Below are 14420 nucleotides of genomic sequence, written 5' to 3'. Positions count from 1 at the left end.
TGAAGGCGAGAGCACAATATCATCATCTAGGTAGCAGAGGCAAGTCGACCACTTGAACCCTTAGAGTAATGAGTCCATCATACGCTCAAAGGTAGCCGGAGCGTTGCATAGCCCAAAAGGCATAACTTTAAAGTGGTAAAGACCATCAGGCGTTATAAAGGCGGTCTTTTCACTATCTAGATAATCGACAGCGATTTGCCAATATCCGGACCGTAGGTCGATGGAGGAAAAATGCTGTGCCCCGTACAGGCAATCGAGGGCGTCATTGATAAAAGGTAGTGGGTAGACGTCCTTCTTCCGTGATGCGATTGAGGTGGCAGTAATCGACGCAGAATCTCCATGCGCCATCCTTCTTTTTGACCAGCACGACAGGTGATGCGCAGGTACTTGACGATGGCTCAGTGATGTTTTTCGCTAGCACCTTGTCTCCGTTTTGATGACGTGACGCTCCGAAGCTGAAACTCGGTAGGGTCGTCGATGGATGGGTGGATTATCACCTGTATGTATACGATGTTTGAAAAGTGACGTCTCGCCTAAAGGTTGGTTGTTCAGGTCAATTCTATCCTTGTACTGAAGCAATAGACTGCAGACCTGTTCGGTCTCTGTAGGAGTGAGATTCGGGGCAATCATGTTCCTAATGTCGTTGTCAGTACATTTGGCAGACCGGAAAGGCTCACAGGAAGCGTCGACGGCAAAAGCCTCAAAGCAGGTAACTTCTAAAGCAATGATAGTAGCCAGAGACATATCTTTAGGCAGAATTTGCTTAGCGAGCCTGAAATTCACCACAGGAAGATGCGTGCGATTGTCTGTGACCCTCAGTATAATATTGTATGCGTGACAGTAACATTCTGGGCGAGAACAATGGCAGTTATGGGAGCGGAGATGTAATCACCATCGGAAACTGGCGTAGAAGGCGACATTTCGATGTATGTCAAGACCCGTGGTGGAACGTGAACAAAATCAGTCGGTCTTAGGCGAATTTCGTGTGGTGTCGGAGGAACGTCCAGTACTGGCAGGTCAAGACGCACAGTATTTGTGGAACAATCGATGAGCGCTGAATGGGCGGAGAGGAAGTCTAGGCCTAGTATGAGGTCATGGGAGCATTGGTCAAGCACAGTGAAAAGAACGACAGTATGGCGGCCGGAAATGCTCACAGGTGCATTACACTTTCCGACATCGGTAACCGTGCTACAGTTAAAGTGTGGGGTTTTACGTGCCAAAACCACTTTCTGATTATGAGGCAGGCCGTAGTGGGGGACTCCGGAAATTTCGACCACCTGGTGTTCTTTAACGTGCACCTAAATCTAAGTACACGGGTGTTTTCGCATTTCGCCCCCATCGAAATGAGGCCGCCGTGGCCGGGATTCGATCCCGCGACCTCGTGCTCAGCAGCCCAACACCATAGCCACTAAGCAATCACGGTGGGTCGTGCTACAATCGGCGATTCGTACGAACCAAGTAACGGCAGGCGTAACTATCTTCTTTAAATGGCGGCGCAGGCGGCTGGTCATATCTTATTTTGTTATAGCGCAAGCTTGACAAGGACAACAGAAGGCACATCTGACACACACAGCGCTACTTTCAACAACAGATTTATTTCTCGTTCTCGTCGCTATATATACACCCTCGACCCGTCATACACCACGTGTAACATTTTTGGAAAAATAAACAAAAGATATAAACTGGGAGCCACATGTGGCGTGTGGCTCCCAGTGTGGCTCCCACCACGTGTAACATTCCAAAAATGTTACACGTGGTGTATGACGGGTCGAGGGTGTATATATAGCGACGAGAACGAGAAATAAATCTGTTGTTGAAAGTAGCACTGTGTGTGTCAGATGTGCCTTCTGTTGTCCTTGTCAAGCTTGCGCTATAACAAAATAAGATATGTCGTACCAACAAGCCCCTATTGCTATCCTCATCGGCTGGTCATAATCGATATGTGCGCTCCAGTATCTATAAGTCCTGTGACGGGTGTGCCATCAACTTGGATGTCAAGAAGGTTATGTCCCGTAAACAGCGTCAAATGAGAATTCTGCGGCGGATCCGACATTGCAGCACCACCTCGAGGAGTCGCATTGCTTAGTTTTCCAGCTGGGACGGTCTTGGGTCGCTCGGCGACGGCAAGCGGTGAAGCTAGAGCGGACGTGGCTGGCGACATTGAGGCGAGGGCGAGCGAGCGTAGCGGTGAGTCGAGGTAGCGGCGTCGGAAGCGTCGTAGAAGCGACGGGGTGAAGAACTTCGCGGCGAACTTGAATTCCAGAAGGTGTTTCGAGGAGGGGACGGCCAACGACTCCGGCAGTGACGGGAAACGTGACCGATTCGGCCGCAGCAGAAATAGATCGGCCTGTCGTCAGGTGTACGCCATTCCGATGGATTCCTGGTAGTGTAGGGATAACGGACCCTGTGAGGTGGACTGCGATAGGACCGAGGCATAGGAGCAGGGCGGGTGTCAGGGCGACTGAAGGAGCAGGCGCTGGTAAGATCCATATTAGCGATTTCCTGGAGAACCACGTACTGGATCAGCGATATGGTCTCAGCAGTGTTGTTCCAAGACGTGTGTTGAGGCGAGGCAGGAAACGCTGCTTCGAGTTCGCGGCGTAAAATTCGGGTCACGTTTTCGCTTGGTGGCGGTGAGCTAGACTGGTCGGTGGGGTCAGTACAGGAAGAGGTCGCTGCAGTATTTGGAAGCCGTGCAAACTGATTGTACATACGGCGACTCTTCGCCTGCTCCAAACGGCGGCATTCCCTCATGATGGCGTCGGCAGTCGATAAGTTTCTAAAGACCAGAAGGTTGAATGCGTCGCCCGCAATGCCTTTGATACTATGTCCAACCTTGTCTGCTTCTGGCATGGACGTGTCGATCTTATGACAGAGGGCTAGGACGTCCTGAATGTAGCAGACATACGACTCGGCAGCGGTTTAGGCACGCGTGGCGAGTTGTTGCTTGGCAGCTAGTTGTCGACCGGTCGGATTGCCAAAAATGTCCGACAGCTTCTCTTTGAACAAGTCCCAGCTAGTTTAGCTCTTCTTCGTGTGTGTAAAACCACGTATGCGCTGTTCCGTCGAGGTAGAACACGACATTGGCCGCTCTCATACGTCTTCGACCATTCTTCTACGTCAACACCTTCGAGGCCGGTGAACTTGCCGGGGTCTTGTGGCTGAGGTAGAGCAACGTACTGGGCATGCGTAGACGGCATTGTAGCTGCAGACGCGGTGCCTTCCACTGGAAGCATGGTCCCAGGCTGGGTGAGACGTCCGCTGCGAAGCTCCGTGGCGATGACGCGTACCCCGCAACTTCACCAAAATGTCACGGCTATAAAACTATTTACACAATGTATGCGTATATATACAGCAGCACCGAACCCCGAGAGGCTCTTGCCACTTCGTTGTCTTTTCAGTCGACGGTTTCAATGAAACTCTCGCCAACGTGGGCCACTGAGTTTGTGCGGCAAACGACGGGGCGACTCTCAGTTAGCAGACACCGGCGCGCCACGGTTCTCGACTCAGAGTTCACGTGAGGAATTGTCGGCAGTGCCACAATATCGCGCAGCGTGTCCAGAAAGGAGTGCGAGAGAGGAGTGTGGTTGCCGTGTTCCTCAGCGTTGACACGCATCGACGCGCCATGCGTTTCGGTGGCCACGCGCAGGCTTCGTTGTGGCGTCGCCAGATTGCGCCAGGCATTTAGGGAAGCGCGAAAGAGTAATCCCGCTGCAGTTCACGCTTCACAGATAACTCGTTTTGACGGTAGCAAAATGTTGCGTCAGATTCATTATGGTGACATTTCACAGCCATTGTCAGATGGACGCTACCGCTCTCTTTTTTTTTGCACTCAATCAAAGCTATTTAACTCGTGCAACCAAGTAACGTTTATGAGAATGTGTTGAGTTATCGTCCGTCCTTCCCTTCCTCCAAATGCCCTCCGCACCCCAGTCTATAGGCTATCGGCGCATACAGATATGAGCTACTCCGCACTCTCCCTGTCGGCTCTCCGCGACGTTCACGTGGCGTTCATGTGCAGCATTCCCACCGGGGTAGATTTCACAGTAATCGACCCAAATGCATGGATGTCGATACACGACATCAATAACCTCGAGTGGATCCTCATTCACACATCTGCAAGGAAGATTGGGAAACCTACACCTCCCATCACTGAGCCGGTATTTTGCATATTCTCGGTCACGGTTCTGGTGTATGTCGTGCCAATAAATGGAGCATTCATATTGTTACGAATGATGTTTATTTACAGGGTGAAACGGTGAAACGAGGTCTGAGAGGGAAGCTACAGGCCAGGCCCAGCCGGCGCAGAGTACCGCGAGATCACGCGCGCACACTCTACTTCTTTCTCTGCCTCAGCCGCGCAGTGCTGCGACATTTTCCCCGGGGGCAAACGAAGCTCGCTGATTGAGTTAAAGGGACCTGTGATGGCACTGCTTGAGTCTGGCTACGTGAACAACTTGTGTCGCCCGTGAACGCCGATTACTTGCCGTCACTTTGGCGACGACATAGTTCACATCACTCAAGCGGCTGAGTATAACGAATGGTCCGGTGTAAGTGGCGAGAAACTTGCGGTACAATCCCTTTTTGCGAACAGGTGTCCACAACCAGACATAATCACCGGGAGTAAAGCTGACGGGGATATGCCGCGCATCATACCGAATCTTGCTGTTGCCTTGTGAGGACAACGTCCTAAGATGCGCCAGTCGACGTGCTTCCTCAGCACGACACAGAGTTTGGGCGATGGAAGGATCTTCTGGGCACGATAAAGGTAGAATAGTGTCCAGAAAGCTCTGGGGTGCGCGTGCGTACAGCAAAAAGAACGGCGCATATCCAGTAACTTCGTGTTTGGCACTATTGTACGCGTACGTTACAAAAGGTAACACGGCGTCCCCATTCTTGTGGTCAGCAGCGACATACATTGATAACATGTTGGTAAGGGTTCGATTCGTCCGCTCCGTGAGGCCATTGGTTTGCGGGTGGTAAGGAGTGGAATGGCGATATACAGAACCACAAAACCGTAAAAGTTCTTCAACGACGTCGGCGTCGTTGTATTTACAAGGCGTACATAAACCGCAGCTGAGAATCCTGAGAGGCTGTTGCCACTTCGTTGTCTTCACCATCGACGACATTTTCCTCCTTTTCCCACGGTAACAATATGTATGATGCAGGACGTTGTATGGCTTATTTTTCGCACTGTATAGTTTAGTGCTGGTGTTTAATACAGTGTTTATAGCACTGTTCCAAGTTTTGTGAGTGTGCGAAACTTACAGGAAGGGTAATATTGGTGACTCTAACTAGATGCTCGCCTCTTGGCGGCCACGCCGAGAAACATCTCATCGCATGAAGCGAAAGAGGGCCACCTATAACGGCATGCGCTGAATGCATCGTAGTTCTGAAGTCGTCATGATGACGCAGCGCGTCAAGCCCGAAAACGAAAACTAAGAATGTCGAAAGACTTATTGTGTACCACCATCAGTGGTGGAACCGTCATTTCACATTTCAGCGCAGTTCCTGGCGTCGGCGAAAAGCCAATTTGGCGACGCAGCAAGCACTTTTGACACAAAACCCGACGCACGTGTGCTAACCATGCATATACCATGCAAATTTTAATTGCTGTAGTCGATATGTTGTGGAGGCGGGTTTGCGAGAAGCTTACGCTGCAAGCAAGGTCAGCAAAAGACGCGATGCTCACACACAGAGGACGCTACGGCCGCGTTCGTCGATAGGGCGCAGAGAAGGCACCATAGACGGATCGTCAAGAAATGCATATTTATTAACCCAGCATGCTACACAGCGCGACAGTCATGGCTTGTGAGCAAAGGCTCACCGCAAGACCGATCGAGTACGTGCGCCTGCACTGAACATGGCATCATGCAATATATACCCGTCATGCCATGCACATTAGGGAGTTTTTTAATAAGGGCTGCAAAGGTTTTGTGGCCCCCTGTGTCACACTGGCAAAAACGAGTATGCCTGTATCCCACAAACAAGGAATGATATTCGTAATTTGGCTCCGAAAGCGGTTGCAAAAATTACTTGTGGCGGCACTCGAAAATGAAACAGTGTAAAACAAACTGTAAGCTGGATCATGCGACCTAAAACTCGTGTAGGAAGAGTGATCCTACTTATAAGTCAGGATCACTCTTCCACTTACAGCTTACGAAAAGCGTGGCACGAGCGAAGATGCTGCTCTTTGAACATCCCGGTCTCTACTACCGCCCCTACTGCTCCCCTGGGAAAATCAGTGATGTTGTATTGAAGGTAGAGCGCCATAAGGTACGAGAAATCTGTAATCCGGCATGTGATCACCTTGCGACTATAAGACGATTTCCTAGTTTACTGTTGCGACAAAAAAAAAACGCAACTCGCCGGTAGCATCCAAGGAACAGGAGGAAACATTTTGGACGATCAATACAAACGTACTTGCGCGCGCGAGACCTGAAACCGCAATGCCGGTACGCCTACACTCTAAAAAAAGTTTACACCTTTTGGGTTGTATTTTGCCCCGAAACAATAATCGTCATCTGTCTTGCCCGCATTTCCTTTCTTTAACGCTGCAAGCCCGGTACCTCTTAGTCACGAACGGCTTGCGCATTATCAGCTCGACACACCATTCTCGACAGGAAAGTAGCGAGCACCGAATTTTCAAGAGGAAACGCAAGCAAGGCAGATGACAATTATTGTTTGGGGACAAAGTAAGCCCCAAAGTGTGTAAACTTTTCTTTAGAGTGTAGGGTCAAACGCATACAAAACGAGCAAAGAAACTTTGTAGTACCTAGACAAAGAGACATTCAATAAGCAAAAGCCACCAGATTTTCTCTCTCGCACCCACTTGTGCTCGCGCCTGCGCACGAACGGCTGGAGATTCCTGAAATGAGACACCCGCGCCTGTCAGCTACCAAGGAAGGCGAATTGTGTTTGCCCCCTCCCTGTCACCCATGCTTCACGACGTTCGGCAGCCCGCCCCCTCCCGCTGTGAATCATTGTGACAAATCCAGCTGCGCTATCACCATTGCCAATATCATCTGCGCTGCCAATAAACTAGCAACCGCCATCCAGCATGCACTGCGAGCTTCGTGACTGTGCCACCACACAGGCCGCTAACCCGTTAATGCTGATCACGCAGGTTGGTAGTTCGTATCACACACCTACTAAATAATCAAGTGATTACTGTTTGGTGCAGCTGCTGAGCCTACAGTGCTGCTATTTACTTGTTACCGAATGTGTCGATGTCAATTGTGCCTTGGTACTGCTATCTGGGGAAGCAGTGACAAACCCTGGTCGTGACAAAGTTGTCCCCGACGAGTTGAGAAAGTTGTCCACTGGCTAGTCAACTCTAATATCTGAGGTACAAGGTCTGAAAACCCAGCTAACGACAACAAAGCAAACTATCACTAATCTTCGCGCACGTATTGCAGATTTAGCAAATCATTGTCAAATCTTCTAACCCTTCAAACAGAAGTAGACCCCATAAACACCAAGACTGTTCAATTAACCCACCAAGTGTGTGACCCAGAAGAGCATCTTGACGACCTCATGAACTGTTCCTGGCGTAGCAATCTAATATTTTAAGGTCTTCCTGGCACAAATACGAAAAAAAATTATGGGGCTTTACGTGCCAAAACCACTTTCTTAAAATGAGGCACGCCGTAGTGGAGGACTCCGGAAAATTTGACCAGCTGGGGTTCTTTAACGTGCACCTAAATCTAAGTACACTGGTGTTTTTCGCATTTCGCCCTCATCGAAATGCCGCCGCCGTGGCCAGGATTCGATCCCGGACTTCATGCTCACTAATACGAAGGAAACATAAACTCAATCGGAACCAATAATTGTTCACCTCTGCCTTGATCTTACAATCGAACCAAAAGATATACAGCGTGTGCACGGCCTAGGGTGGCATACCACTAACCGCAAACAAACCATAATAGTAAAACTTTAATCCTCCAAAATTAAAGGAAGGGCAGCACACCACTAACTGCAAATGACTCCCCACAATAGTAAAACTTTCATCCTTCAAAACTAAAGAATCTATTCTTTTAAGTGGCCCAAAACTAAAAGGTACAAACTTTAGCATTGCCAAAGGTTTCACCCATCCTGTTCGAATTGCACGAAAGCAGCTCATTACCTTCACTAGGAGCAAATCTGTACCATTGTCACTGCAATTAAAGACCTTGCACATTAGATGTCAGCAATACATATTTGACAACGCAGCAGGAATTGTCAAAGAGATATCACAGGGATCAGTACGCTGTCGGTAGGTGCGCGAACAGCCTCTTACAAATGCTAGAGCAAACCTTTCATTCTCCGTACTTTATACTAACATGTGTAGTTTTCTTCCTAACCGCATCCTCATCATCTAGCAGTAGCATACTGATATTCACCGAAACGTGGCTTACTGATGACATTTCAGATACAGAGGTCCTGGCTGGCTGGCTGCACTTTAACATTTTTCGCCATGATCGCAAGAACGCACGCGGCGGGGGTGCATTCATCGCCACTAACAAAGAGCTATCATGCTATCTTACCAACATTAATACTCGGCATATGTTACGAGCCCCCTTGTACTGATACAGATTTTGGCCGTAAACTTAAATATTATCTCAGCTTCCCCCCCCCCCTTACTAGTAAATACCCCACCGCACATATTCTCCTCTATGGGGATTTTAACTTCCCTAATATTGACTGGCTGACGCAAACACCACCAGTTACAGGAAATACTGAAGCAAGGGTATTTGACGATGCTTTTCTGAACTTTCACCTTCGTCGACTGGTAACTGAATCAACACGCATCACTAGTGAATGATTGAACATTTTAGACCTGATACTAACAAATGACCCCGAAAACTTAAAATCTGTCGCATACTTATTGAAATCAGTGACCACAAAGTAAATCATACTATATTCAAGTTCGCCCCCAAAACATGCCACATCTTCAGCAAAACAATTCGTTTGTACAATAAGACCAATTATGATGCAATTAATAATGAACTACGTGATTTCCTGCCTGCGTTGAAATCCAGTATCGTTTCCCAATCTCTTAATGAAAACTGGCTAATCCTTAAGAACAAAATATTTGACCTAACTAATAAATTCATCCCTAAGATGAACTTTTTTGCCAATAAAAACAAACCATGGTTTTCAAGAAGCTTGAAAACACAAGAAAACAAAAAAGAAGCCTCTTTTGTGCTGCAAAACTTAATGGAAGTGTGTGCGCATGAGATAGGTACTAAGCTGAAGAAGACGCATATTATACTGCAATTCGAAATGCGAAACAGCCATTTTCTCACAGTGAGTTACCTAAAATTCTATCAAGTAACCCTAGGAAGTTCCGGGAAGTTACAAACCCGCAACCGACACACGACATTGCACTTATGAACTACAATGGCGTGGAGGTGAGCGACGCTCATTGTGCAGACGTGTTTAACGTCGTGTTCTCATCCGTGTTTACTAATGAACCTTATGTACCATTACCTACACCACCTACTACACAGCATTACCAATGATCGCCCCAGTGACATTCTCTGTTGCTAGCATTTCGTCCCTCATCGACAAAATTAAGTGTAAACTTTTAAAAAATACTAAACAAATTATTGCAGTGTATTCCTCGATGCTGTTCTCACGGTTGCTTGAAACAGCAATTTTACCAGACGACTGGAGAGTGGGAAAGGTCAGCCAGGTATACAAATCAGGTAACAAACAATCCCCCCTAAACTGCCGCCCTATTTCACTAACGAGCGTCCAGTGCAAAATCATGAAGCATGTCATATACTCTCACATAACGCACTTCCTGGACACTAACAATTTCTTTCATTATTCCCAGCATGGCTTTCATAAACCCTTATGTTGTTAAACTCAACTGTCAATATTTATTCATGATTTCCATTCCAATCGTAACGATAACCTTCACACTGATACAATCTTTCTGGACTTTGCTAAAGCATTTGATAAAGTATCACACAAACGCCTGTTACTAAAACTTGCCTAGTTGAGCCTGCACCCTCAAATTCTTGAATGGAATGCTTGCCGATGATTGTGTCATATATCACACAATTATAACCTTTCTAATCAAACTGCACTCCAAAATGACCTTAACCGTGTACAGGAGTGGTGCGATCCGGCTAATGAAGCTTAATCCCACTAAATTCAAACTCGTTTCATTTCAACACCAGCGTAATCATTTGCTTTTTCCGTACATAATCTCTTAATTCCACTGTTGAACAACTTCAATCTTATAAATACCCAGGTGTCACCTAATACTGCGATCTTTCCTGGCACGCACATGTCATCAACATCATATCATCAGCGAACAGATATCTTTTTTTTTTAGATGCATCACTTGTGTCACGCCCTACAGGATATAAAATTTTCGCATATAAACCTCTTAGCAGATCTAAACTAGAATATGCGGCACCAATCTGGAGTGTGCACCAAGTATACTTAATCAACGAATTCGAATCCATGCAAAATTGTGCCGGTAGTTTCATTCATTCTTCATAGTCATACGTATCATCCTTCAAACACGAAACTGGTCATTTAAATATTTCTGCGCGTCGCCACATCGCCAGCCTCTGTTTGCTACACAAGTTTTTGCACAACTTCCTCAACCACACACTCTACATCATCCCACCGATGCGCATATCCCATCCGCATCAAATTGCACGCTTATGTGCTCGCACTACCACTTTCACTGCCTCATTTTTTATTCGTACAGAAGTGGACTGGAATGCCCTTCCCTGTGACATTGCAGCCATCATATATCCATCAACTTATGCAGGAAACATTGCAGCACACTGTTCCACATGAAGACTGTTCTTTGTAACTTTCATTTGTTAGCCCATCCCTTATTACTACCTTAATGACCCCCCAAATGGGGGGTCGTTAGTAAAGACGAATAGTCTTCACTATGAAGTCTTAAATGTGACACACCGAATGATTAATGGGATTTACTATTTATTTATTTTTTATTATTGAAATTAAAATAAAAGAATGAGACGCAGTCACCTTATAGTGGTGACGGCTACTCCTTTCCTCATAGCAGAAACAACAATATAAAAAATATGTAGGAAAATGAAGAAAATGAGGAGAAATCACTCCATACGGTCAGAAATCCACGGCACAGTCCTTACGCCCATGAACATAACGGTATAAAAGTCAAATGCAAGTTGCACACCACCAATGAGTTCGTAAACAAAGTCACAAACACACACAAACGGCCGTGATGTAGACTTCGATGAGCATATAATCAGATGAGGAATTACACAGTGTTAAAATAACTCGCGCAAAAAAAATGTATGACACGTAATATACAAGCGCTAATAATTACAAGTAATAGAAGAACGTTATAGTAACATCGTGTGTATATTCAGTGCAATACCTTGTATTTGTTCAGGATGCCTGTTTCTTCATAAAAATGTTCAAGTGAGTTCAATGCTTTTCGCTGTGCTATTGTCGATGGCTATGAGCCCTACCATTTCGCGAGTGACAAAGGATGGTGAGGATCAATGGAGTGTAGCTCTTGTTGTAGCTGCCGTTTTGCATCTCGTATATGGGGCATTCGAGGAGTAGGTGGCGAACATCCTCATTTCCGTGGCCACAGGAGCAAGCTGGGGAAGGAGCCCGTTTGATGAGATATAGGAAATGTTTGGTGTATTCTGTCCCAAGGCTCAGTCGATTAATTAGTGTCTCGGTACTTTTGGAACGTTGTACATCCAACTGGCATTTGAGTTGAGGGTCCACTTTGTAAAGGATTGATTCCTTAGTGTTTTCATTAAACCATGTTGACATACACAAGCCTTTCTTTAGTGCTCTCAATATCCGTTTTGTGTACATTGGTGATAAAGGAATGAGTTGAATTTCTGCATCTTTATGGGCCGATTTTGCCAATGAGTCCACTAGTTCGTTGCCTGCTATACCAGCATGGACCGGGACCCACTGTAATATCACTTCACGTTTCCTTTCATTAGCCCGAGTTAAACTGTTCAGTACTGCGTATGTTATTTGTGCGTGTGGTTGGCTGTCATCAATATTTGCTGAGACTATTACTGCACTACGGTCATCGCCCCACCATCAACAGCGCGACCGTGATTCCCATTCCAGATTCCCTTCTCAGTCCAGCTCACGTTTTGGTCCTCATCGCGGCCCACACTGCCGGTATCACAACAAATCCGCTGCCAAAGCATGCCGTTCCCCTTGCAGCTGGCATGGCAATAAATAAAAAGAAAGTGATCGGTAGCGTACAGAAGCCATGGCAATGCATCTGAAATTTCGCGAATATGTGGTGGCGATTTAAGATATGCGCCATGCCAGCTTGCTGAGTGGCTGAAGGAATATGCTATGGGGAGCGTCACGTGAAGGGCCGTTTTGTTAACGTCAATTGCAGAGATTGCAGAGATTTTCCGCCATAATTTGTGGTGCGACGAATCGCACGAGTTATGCTAATGAGCAGCCATGTGCAATGGCGGCCGAGAGGAATGTGTATCGCCACATTTTCCCTGTCGTTTGGCGCCATGAAAATATTTTGTTCATAACGCGTGCTCATAGTATTTGCATCACTTCGGGTGGTGTTGGCATTTGTGTTTTGGGCCATTATTTTCTAAAAGAACGCGTTTATACAAAATAATATTTGTTGAACATGGCAAACTTTCTGCAACGTTGTCCACTTTTCAGTACTGCGTTTGTATTGCAATCAAGATTAATGCCTTTTCGCACAATTATAAGTTATGACAACGGCGTCTCTTTAATTTATAAAAAGAAATGTACAGTCGCCGACAAAAGTGGTATACTCCACGCAGCGGGAGCCGGAGCAACGGCAAACTGCATCGCAACGCTATCTACAGGCAGCATCCGGGATCGAGACAGCCAATGGGTGCCCTTTATTCCGCCTCGATCACGCGCGCACGGCGGGGCAGCCCCGCTGGGCGCGCGTGATCGAGGCGGCCGTGCCGTAAAGTGTGCCGTAAAACCCCTTGATAATTTGAAAGTAGCGACACTCTCCTCCTCACGGCGCTTTCCTCCTCGATTCTCCTCGCCCGCCGGCTGCGCACGGCACGCTATTCCTCCTGGGCTCCCGCGGACGGGCCGCAGGATTCTATGGAGGCGTGTTATATTGGGCCAGTTGCGCGCCCCAGTGGGGTTGAAAATTTTGAGAAATGCTAATAACAGCATCGATAATGCTGGAGGCAACGTTTATGAGGAGGCTGGTTTTTTCTTAAAGCCATATGAACGCGGTATACTGATTTAAAGGGAGCTTTGAGGCGAGTTCTATACTCCAGACAATTTTTCTGCCACATGATCAGAGGCTTTACTTCGTGCGTCTGGTCTAGTATTGCTTGTGACAAATCCCTTTGTGTGTGGCTTATTAAGCGAAAGCCTTAGACCTCTGTTTCAAGGTCCCGTTGTGAGCTACAGAAAATATCACGTGACCGAAGGAAGGCGGGAAGCGAACCAAAGCATGTGCAGCCGCGTATAAGAGATGATTACCAAAGTTATGATTGATTAGTGATTGGATTGTTGTTCATGCACCCTAATCCACCCCAATCAACACTTCACCTTAATCCACCATAATCCGCCTTAATTCTCCTCCACGCACTTAAACCTTAATTCATGCATCTTAATCATTCGTAATGCACTCTAATCCACCTTAATCTTCTTTAGTACACTCTAATCAACCTTAATCCTCCCTAATCCACCTTATGTGTCAACCACTAATGATTCATTAATTAACTTGGGTAATCATTCTCTCATACAGGGGTGGACATGCTTTGGGTCCCCTCTGGCCTTCCTTGGGTTACGTGATACTTCCAGTTTAGAACGCGACCTTGAAACATAAAGATCTAAAGGCTTTCGCCTTAAAACTTAAAAGCTCAATTTGACTAGTGAACGCTCATCACCTACAATACTACGGGGATACTTGCCACTAATTTTTTCAGGGCGCAAAGCAGAATCAATAATACTGCGCTTCCGACTGAATAACAACAGTTAGCGACGTGCGAAGTGATGGAGCCACCCCAGAATATTAAGCATACTGAGGACAACCGCAACAAAAACGCTGGTGAGCAGGCCGGAAGAATAATAAAAAAATTCAGCATTACGGGATGCTTTGCTACGAGCTATAAGAAAGACTCCTCAGCTCGCAAACAACGCTGTTCTTTGTCAGAACAAAGTTGCTTCGGCCAATGTCATGCAGCCACTGCTTCCTACGCAAGCCGTTACGCTTTCGTTGTGGTATCATAAAAACGGCATAACCATCTTCAGGCTTCTTGCTGCAGTTATATGCGCAACAGCCCGGCATAGCGCTAGCACATAGACCAGAAACACTGCGCACAACGTTCGCTACGCCGAGCTAAAGCACCGAGCCAGCCGTGCTCAGGAGGAAAATGGCGCGAACGAAAAAGAAAAACACAAGCAAAACTCAAGATCTG

Source organism: Dermacentor albipictus, chromosome 1 (genome assembly GCF_038994185.2).
Source record: "Dermacentor albipictus isolate Rhodes 1998 colony chromosome 1, USDA_Dalb.pri_finalv2, whole genome shotgun sequence".
NCBI lineage: Eukaryota > Metazoa > Arthropoda > Arachnida > Ixodida > Ixodidae > Dermacentor > Dermacentor albipictus.
Note: the sequence above shows the minus strand (reverse complement) of the source record.